This window comes from Thamnophis elegans, chromosome 1 (genome assembly GCF_009769535.1).
Source record: "Thamnophis elegans isolate rThaEle1 chromosome 1, rThaEle1.pri, whole genome shotgun sequence".
In the NCBI taxonomy this organism is placed as follows: Eukaryota; Metazoa; Chordata; class Lepidosauria; order Squamata; family Colubridae; genus Thamnophis; species Thamnophis elegans.
Genome location: NC_045541.1, coordinates 128,811,812 through 128,821,904, shown reverse-complemented (window position 1 = coordinate 128,821,904; position 10,093 = coordinate 128,811,812).

Sequence of the window (10,093 nt, the reverse complement as noted above, 5' to 3'; positions counted from 1 at the left end):
AATTACTTTTCTCAAAACGTAATTGGGTTCTCAGTAGCAGATCCACCTATATACATTGCCATTAGAGCTTTCGTCTAGTAGCAAGAGATACCACAAAGAGCCATCTAAAAGGTTTAGCGTTACTCTTTTTATTCTTCTGTGTAAATTCAAGCAGTTGTTAACATATATTGAGCAATAATTTTTTCACACACAAAGGGATTCTGCCTGGCATGATTTAAGATATATACCTTCTCCACACTTCATATTATTTGAAACCATAGAGCTGTCGTCTTTTTTCTATGCCATAATCTCACGGACCTGTGAATTAGATCCTGTGAATTATAACTGGAGTGTATTAGAACGTTCTTCATTTTACACACAATAGTAGCACCCTTTATTTGAATCTATACAAGTGATTCAATGCTTATAAAATCAGTATCCAAGGGAAGAGGATAATTATTCTTGCCCTCTTCAAGTGAGTGCTTTGATGCCTGAGAATGGAAGGGGTGGTTCTCATCTGTATTAACAGAATAGGAAGAACACTAGAATTTCACAGCCTAAACTACAGGACGGAACATTTTTACAAAGGAGTAAAGTCACTTTTCTTCCATGTTTTGCAGTTATCTGTGTGTACAGCTTCAAAGAGCCATCAGTGCTGGTTTGGTTGTTATTATGTCTGTTTTTACAACATCTTTAATTCCTAATAGAATAAACTGTCAATAACCCTATATAGACCTGTTTGCCTTGCATTTTTGTTCTTTGTTTTATTTTGTAAATTGCCCCCAGTAATGATAGAACAGGATGGCCTGTACATTTAATAAACAAACAAACAAATAAATGACCACATCATCTCATTTTGTAAAAGCCATTTGAAATCATAACAATTTGTGCTGTTTAAAAATAGTATTTTTTAATCCTATTTGAATACTGAAGTATTCCCGATGGGTAATCTAACATACTGATTGGTCTTCTGTTGTTGTCTAATTCTGGAATATCTGCTTTGCAGTCAGTTCTTCAGGGAAAGGAGTGGTTCATCTCTAGGAGACTAATTTTCTATAGCTGAGTGCAGGATTTTAATAAATAAACCCAAAAGTGAAGTGCCTATTTGAACAGCCCTCATATCAGCAGGAAATATGAGTGGCTTGGGAAATTTGAACCATTCAGTATTCTGTCTAACATTGTTAAGAACAGTAATAGATTTTTTTCCCTCAATAAACATAAGTGATCTCTTTGTTTGATTTTAATTAAGGAACTGTACTACCACTGAGTAGTTTTCACTCCTAAATGCTAAGCAAATAATTTAGAATAAAAACTTAAGAGGTAAGCAGATTTTAAATAAATAAATAAAATTATGCTTGTCAAAGAGAACACACACACATACACAGTTCCCACTGGACCAACCCTACCATTAATCAGAATGAGCCAGTTCTTAAGCAGCACATATGCAGCATGAAGGCGACATATAATAGAAAGCTGTTTATTGGGTAGGATTAGGGTTGCTACAAGTGGGCTGCAAAAATCTAGACAACCACGAGATGGCAGCAAACATCTCTGCTCCCATCTAGAGATCATCTGGAATATTACAGTCCAGGTGTAGAGAGACTACAGAATGGTAAGTATGAGTGAGCTTGACCTAAACAATCCTAAGAATGTGCTTCCTTCAAGTATGGTACATCTTGATTTTTCCCTTTTGCTGATTTTAATTAAAATTAAATTGTTTTTCAATAAGGGAGATTTCAAATTGTTACCACCACTATGGGCATAAACCTGTCAGTTTTGAGGGAGAAGTAACACATTTCCAAAAAATGACATGTGTTCATAAAGTAGATGATAATATAAATCAAAAGAAACAGAATTTGTTATTTTTAGTGCTGTATAGAAAGTTGGGAGGGAGAGTGATATGGTGACCTAGTGGTGAAGATACTCGCCTCCCACTCAGAAGATTGAGAGTCCAATCCTAGGTAGTGGCAGATGTTTCTCTCCTAGGGTGGAAAGAAAAAAATATCTGCTGTGAACTCTGCATGGTGTGAGGAAGGGCATCTGGCCAGTAAATGCTCAGCTTCATCCAGTTGTACCAACTCTACCCCGAATTAAAGGATTCCAGGGTTGCAAGAAAAAAAAAAGTTGGGAGAGGATATAAACTGAATGACACCCACAATGTGCTTTGTTGAATTGATACTGACAGGAGTGATCACATCAGTTGGGTCATTAGCCCAGCCCAGAATTCAGACATTGCTTGGGGGTGGGTTGGTTTCTCATAATTTCCCTCCCAAATGTATACATATACAGAGTTTACGCATATGCAAGTATATCATATTAAGTGCATAACAGGTGGAGAACTTAGAAAAGTAGCTTTGGTAATAGGATGAAGATACCATCATGAACAGTAGGTGAAAAAAGGAACTATTTATTTGCATTCATATCTGGGCAGGTGCTGAGAATCAAGCCACTCAGAGTCGGTATTGACAAACTCTCCAGTCAATTGCAAAAGGCAGCTTTACTCAGCTTATATCCTGCAGCTTATATCCTGAGACATTACCTTTTAAGATTTCCACATTGGCCTATCCCAGTGCTTGGGAAGACTCGATAGGTGGACAAAATGCTAAACACCTGTCTGAACACCTTCTGACTGTGCGATGAACAATAAAAACCAAATGACACAAGGGACCAATGTGTTTTTATTTGATTTATTACGGACACAACACCATACTCCAGAAATTTCAGATTCTATTGCTACAAGTTCTAAATAGTAACATACAGTGAGTTGCCTACTAGGTTTTTGGGGCTATGTAGATGAAAATGTCATAAAATGGTGACGTACTAATGGAAATGAATATATTCATAAACCTGAAACAAATGATTAATTGTGATGTTTTGCAGAATTCCAAAATTAAATCTTGAATTAGACTTGTGCACGTCTATGTTAATACTGCGGAGTTCTTGGTGCTCTCTGAGGTTAGTGGTTTACTTGCAGATATTTCATTATCCACCTAAGTAATATTAGCACTGTGTTAATGCTATTAGAAGCTATTAAGTTAAAACTTGTAACCTGATCACATTTGCTTGTAGTGTTAGAATGAAACAGTAGTTTCAAGTGATAGATTCTGGAAAAGTAGAACCATAACCAGCTGATACATGCCTCTGGCCTGCAGTGCATCACCTAATCCAATTGGCTATCTTCAGACATTACAAACAATTCAGCTATGAGTTTTGAGCTTCTCAGGGATGTCTACAGGGTACGGTCAAAAGATCAAGAAGGTGTCTATAACTGTGCTGTGGAAACTGCTGTTCTTTATGCATATCATGTCTGCAGCACACATACGCAGGTGGAATTTTAATTGCATCAATTTGGCTATACTGCGTAGACAAACTTGTCAGCTTCCAAACCTTGGCTGGTAGAGCCGATCTTATTCTTCACTTCAATAGCAAATCCTTCAGCCAGACCTGGGTGTCCTTTACTATGCAGAACTACAAATTACAAACTGTTCATAGTTTGAAAAATCAATAGAACTTATTTTCTGGGACATATTCAAAAAAATCCTACTTCTGTTTTTATTTTATTTTTAATATTTACGTTGATTCCTGAACACTTAAAAGCCACAAAAACAGTGCTATGCACATTATCAAATATGATATGGGGAAATTATATCATTTATAATACTAATATATAATACTATTTAATATATGGTTATAATTAATTACTTAGGGCTGTACAAGATTCAGAGACAAAGTTTTCAGCCGCTGAAAGCTTGACGCAAAGCTTTGATCAAAATGCCACTGGGAGTTGTTCCATAAGATGACATCTGATAGAGAAACAGCAGGTAAAGAACACCATAAGATATGAAGAACTTCCTCTAAAGAGAATCCCATTTTAACACTTGACTGCAGGCATTGAGGCAGAATACTGTGTTCACAAACTCAGCCACTGCCTTGCACCGAATCCTTAGTCTAAGTCGGGGTGTCAAACTCGATTTCATTGAGGGCTGCATCAGCCATGTGTTTGACCTCAGGAGGCTGGGTGGGGGTGGCCAGCTATATGTCACTCGTGTCAGGGGTGTCTATGGTGGCCCGAGAGCTCTGCCAGCAAAAATGGGCTGTTTCCAGGATGGCCCTGTGGGTCATATCTAAGCACCCCATGGCCTGGATCTGATCCCCCAATCCTTGAGTTTGACACCCCGGTCTAAGTAGAAATGGAGAAATACCGTGTTGTACAGGGATGATCTCAGGGGTGGGTTCCAGCAGTCACTACTGCCGGTTTGCTTGATGCATGATGTGCATGTATGTGCAGTGCATTAAAAATGGCTCTGCGCATGCACAGAAGCAAAAAAAGAAAAAAAGAAACAAGATGGTGTGCCAGGCCTGGGTCACTGCCGGTTCCAGCAGCCCCAGGCCACCAAACCACTACCGGTTCGGCCGAACCAATCTGAACGGGTAGGAACCCACCACTGGATCATTAGCTTAAACATATTACAAATTGAAATACGCTTGATGCTCAGCCATTACAGACAAAAAGCTTCAACAACAAAGCTTCCATTTTATAAGACTTTTGGAATTGTTGCAATAGCTGACCTCTGTGCTTCCTAAGAGCAACCTACTACCCTCTGCCAGTAAGATTGGTGCAGTATATTCAACAGTGGGTAAGTAGCATTGCCTGCATACGGAAAATACTGTAGTCATTGTTCCCAGTATAAGAATAGTCTATTTGAACCCTACCTCTTTGTGATTATTTCTAGATTTGTCCTTCCCAGAGAGGTGAGTGTAAATATAGTATAAAATAATTGGCAAAGGAACAGAGAAAGAGTTGGGTAATCACCTTTATGAATCTTGAAATGAAAAAGTGCTTTGTCACGAACAAAACACTTATAGCAGAAATGAAAAGAACAGGCATTGTTTAAAACCTATTATTTATAAATGTCTAATTTTTAAAGGTTAATTAGTGTAATTTACCCATCTTGAGTTATTGAAAAGGTCCGTACGTGTAACCGCAAACATCAGTGTTCAGGCTGTACCACTTTTTTTCCCTGCTGATTCATCCACATCTGTTTAGCTTTTTATGACCACCTAATTGAGGCACAGATTTCTGTCCAATACAGATGGTCTACTGCTGATAACTATTTGCATGCTGCTTATACTATTATTGTACTGAGGTTTATTCAATAAAGGGGAACATAAGAATGGCACACATGGTTCAGCTGGATGGAAGATTAAAATAAATTTGTGAAGAAAATCCACAATAAAGGGAAGTAAATTATTCATCAGTATAGGTGACTGTTAATTGTTCTTTATAGCCAGTTACTCATTCCAAAATAAATTTCATTATTATGGAATCTTAAACTAGCAAACTAGACTTATATACCGCTTTACAGTGCATTACAGACCTCTCTAAGTAGTTTACAGAGTCTGCAATCTGGGTCCTCATTTTACTGACCTGGGAAGGATGGAAAGCTGAATCAACTTTAAGCCTGGTGACATTTGAACTGCTTACATTGCTTGATTTATCCCAAACCATCTTTTAGAGCTTCGAGAATGTGTTATACCCCAAATTGTGTTTTTCTTTTTTATTTGGATACCTGCTGGAAGATGTGATTTGTTTTGAGCCTTAGAAAACTAAAGAAATTTACTACATTTTAAATATATTTAACCACTGTTTGCATTTTAAGGCAAATATATATCTGATTGTCTATCTAAGTGGGGTTGTACTAAATACATACAGGGGTTTAATTTCACAGGGAAGAAATACAAGCAATTGTTCTATTACAGAATAGGGCTTATTTGTGGGTGATGATGGTTCGTGCAGCAGTGTTTCAAGTTTTCTTTGCTACTCAGTCATGAGTAGACCCTTTTTTTTAGTGTCTTGGAAGCTTTAGATCAGTGCTAGCTAGTTCTCTGAATTAATTCTCCTACACACAGTTGAACCTTGTCAAATGTATGTGTTTTGCCAAATTTCTGAAATTGCTTTATTCAAGCAGTAAGCTAAATATTGCTGTATTTGTCACTCACACCTCTGCTTGCCTCATGAAATTGTCTATTTGAAGGGAAGGCTGATATTTTTTTAATAAAATGGGCAAATGATTTGCCCAATTCAAAAAACAGAAGCATACTCTCCATATGAATTGAATAAAGTCTCTGCCTAATTCATGAAATCAGTGATGTCTTTGCATAATTCATGAAATAAGGAAAGCTTTTCATGAATCTGGCAAAGGTTTCCTCCCTCATTTCCTGACATAGGCAACAGCATTTCCAATTTCATTAGGCTATATATATATATATATATATATATATATATATATATATATATATATATATATGTGTGTGTGTGTGTGTGTGTGTGTGTGTGTGTGTGTGGTTTTGAAAGGAATATTTTTTGCTTTGTTCTAAATCATCGCTTTCTTTATAATTAATACAATTATGGCAACTTTTTTACATTAGAGAACGTTACGTTTAATTCATGGTTCAGGAAATTTATCATAAATGATATTTCATATCAATTAATGCATGGTTAAACCAACACTGTACACTACATACAGTACTATTCTAGAATATTCTACAAAGGATAATTTACAGCCATGCCAATAATTTAAAGTTGTATACCTACTAATAAATCTACAAGCTCTTTTTTCCAAGACGCCTTTAACGAATCCCATTTGCTGGAAACTCTTTTTCTCTTCAGAGAGAAAATGTTTAACATCAGCCTTATGCTTACTGGGCAGAAATTTCACATAACTGCACTTAGCATTTGATACCCTCTAGCTATCACAGTGGGGTTTCTATTGATCCTAAGATCTGCCTTAGAACATTCCCATATTCACCATTTAGTCAAATGGGATTGCAGCATTCCTTTTTTTAAATTCCCCAGAATTGCTCCACTCCACTGTGGGGAATTAAAGGAAGAAGCTTTTAAAAATTTTCTATAATGTATTAAATTTAACTTGTAGCTATCTGCAGTGACTGCCAGGTGCTCAATCAATAGGTTCACGAGAATGCGTTTGGCCAAGTCCTTCCTCAAAGCAGTAGCTGACTCTGCATTTGATGGTACAGGATAAAGGCAGATTAGGGAAGTAGTAGCACTGCTACCTTAATAGAATTATTAATGGGAAGGATCTTTTAAGGTATCCAGCCCAATTCCCTGCCCTGCCTTTAGAAATCCACTAAGCGATCCCATCTAGTGCCCATCTGGTAACTGCCAATAAAAGAAAGAAGGATCTGTATACCCTGGTGGTCTAACACCTCAACATCAGCAAACAATATGCTGCAGCAACTAAAAAAGTAAATATAATGCTTAACTGCATTACTGAGATACTAAAATAAGGTTTAATGGCACGGTGTGGCAGGAAAAAAAGTCAGCATGCCTGGATCTGGGGTCCCAATCCTGGAGGAAAGTGATTATGGTATCATTTTAGTTTGATCATGGGTAACTTTGCTTCGAAAAAGTGGGCACTGAAAGCGAAGGGATTTAAGCCAACAATGAGCACCCAGTGTGATTAAATAAGCCAGATGTCCAATGGCTACATTGCTTATGAGATCCATAAGCTGTACAAAAAAGTGATGCTGCTAAGTGATGGCAGTTTTGAAGCTGTAGTTTGCTTTTGAAAGGGTTGCGATGCCTCAGTGGTTAAAGGCTCTGAGCTTGTCAGCTGGAAAGCTAACAGCCCGGTTTTAGATCTGAGTGCCACGCAATGGAATGAGCTCCCATTATTTGCCCCAGTTCCTACCAACCTAACAGTTTGAAAGAATGTGAGTAGATAAATAGGTACCACTTTGGTGGGAAGATAACAGCGTTCTATGCGCCTTTGACATATAGTCATGCAGGCCACATGACCAAGGAAAGGGTCTTCGGAAAATGCTGGCTTTATCTTGGCTAGGAAATGGAGATAAACACTGCCACTTAGACTGGGACATGACTGGACAGGGGAAACCTTTACCTTTTTATCTTGGTTTACATTTATAGTACATTCTGGAAGTAAATCTCAACCATCAAGCACTCTCCAGCTCTATCCATGTCAGCAGAGCTCACGGGGATATCTAGCAGTCTCCTGATGGAATGGATGTCTTGGCTTCCAGCCTAAAGGTGCTTCTGAAATATCCAAAGGCAGTTATAAAACCTCAGGGAATTGATTCTCTTGTCCTCATTACTATTTGTATGATTCCCGGGAATTGTTGTGGTTACATTTCCCTCCCTCCCTCCTCCCTCCCTTCCTCCTTCCTCGCTCCCTCACTCCCTCCTTCCTTCCTTTTCACAGGCAATCTGGCTGGAGAAAACACAAAAGAGAAGATTTCATGTGTTGAGGAAACTTTGGGACCGACTAGCTGCTGTTGTTCTTTAACAAGCAGCGGGATTAAAAATTTGGTTGGGTTTGTTTGGATAAAGTTGTGTTTTCTTGTATTGCTTTCAAAGCAGGATTTTCTCCTCTAGAGTAATTTTAGGAGAAAAAATAAATAAAATTTACCTAAGCCTTTTTTGATCCTAAAGAAAGCAATTTGCATGCTAGATTCATCAAGCCATTGGTGTGCTTATAAATCAAGAATGAACACACGGTTTATTTCCTCTCTTTGATGTCTAGAAGGTAGAATAAGAGATTAAGTTATCAGTATTGAAATGATTTTATTTTGTGGAATCGAACCAACATTCACAACTTTTACTGCTGTGCCTGTGGATTTAGGATATTCCCTTCACATCATGTGACATGCAATACATACAAATTATATCAGATTTATGTACCCAAATTTTGGAGCTGTCTTTAGGCTTCCTTCTTGATTTTGTTTGGACTGGCTAAAAACCAGCTTGCCCAGGGAGAATGGGGAAGAAATGGAGTTAGTCTTAGCCTTTGATTTTGTGTTTACAAAGAATTCTGAATTTCTCTCAGGGCTCTGTCTGAATTGGTGAGATCCTGAGCTGCCCCTGTTGCTGATCAAATGATTTTTGTGGATTTTTTTTTAAAAATGTGTTTGACGTTTTTATTGTTTTACACTTTTTTTGGTGACACACTGTCCAGAGCCTCTTCTTGTGAGATGGGCATCCATATAAATTTGCTAAATAAAAAATAAGTTTATTAAATGATTAAATAAATAAAATGTTGTCATTTCCACAAGTTTCATCATTTGTAAATTTTACAAATCATTCCTACATTGTTGGTATTTAGTATTTTTTCATCTTTGAATATAACTCCAGTTATCATGAGCAAAGCCAATCATCTGTAAATATTTCATTTATATACTTCTTTTTTGACATTCACCCTAGCTATTCTCTTCTAATTAGTTATCCATGTCAGTAAAAACATTTCTGGTTTCACTTGAATGCTAATTTTTGTAATTCTTTGTATCATTATATGTATTTATATCAAATATTCTTTTGTTTTTTTTCTAGTCCACAATGCATAGTAAAATAACTTCATATTTTCCACACTGATTAAAAGTAGTACCTTAATATATCTTAGCTATTTTTTTGGGTGTCATTTACTAACAATACATCATCTTGTAAAAATTACATCTCAAATTATAACACAATGTGAATTTAAATTCCCTTTGCCAAATTCTCTCCCATTGGTCCGTCTGTATATTAAGATCTTAGCTCATTTTTATCATGTCCTCTTTAACTCAAATCTCATCAAAAGAGTATACATTTTAGCAGGCATATGTTCATTTGTACATAATTCAGCTTCAAATTCAACTTTATTTTTTTCAATTCCTATTATGTTACATTACGCTGTGTCACATCAAGTCATGTTATGTTACATTAGCAGTGTTCCAATATCTAAGGGGCTCCCACAAAGAAGCGGGGGTCAACCTGTTCTCCAAAGCACCTGAAGGCAGAACAAGAAGCAATAGATGGAAACTAATGAAGGAGAGAACCAACTTAGAACTAAGCAGAAATTTCCTGACAATTTGTTGTTAGTTGTGAAGTTGTGTCCGATCCATCGCGACCCCATGGACAATGTTCCTTCAGGCCTTCCTGTCCTCTACCATCCTCTGGAGTCCATTTAAGCTCACGCCTACTGCTTCTGTGACTCCATCCAGCCACCTCATTCTCTGTCGTCCCCTTCTTCTTTTGCCTTCAATCATTCCCAGCATTAGGCTCTTCTCCAGCGAGTCCTTCCTTCTCCTTAGATGGCCAAAG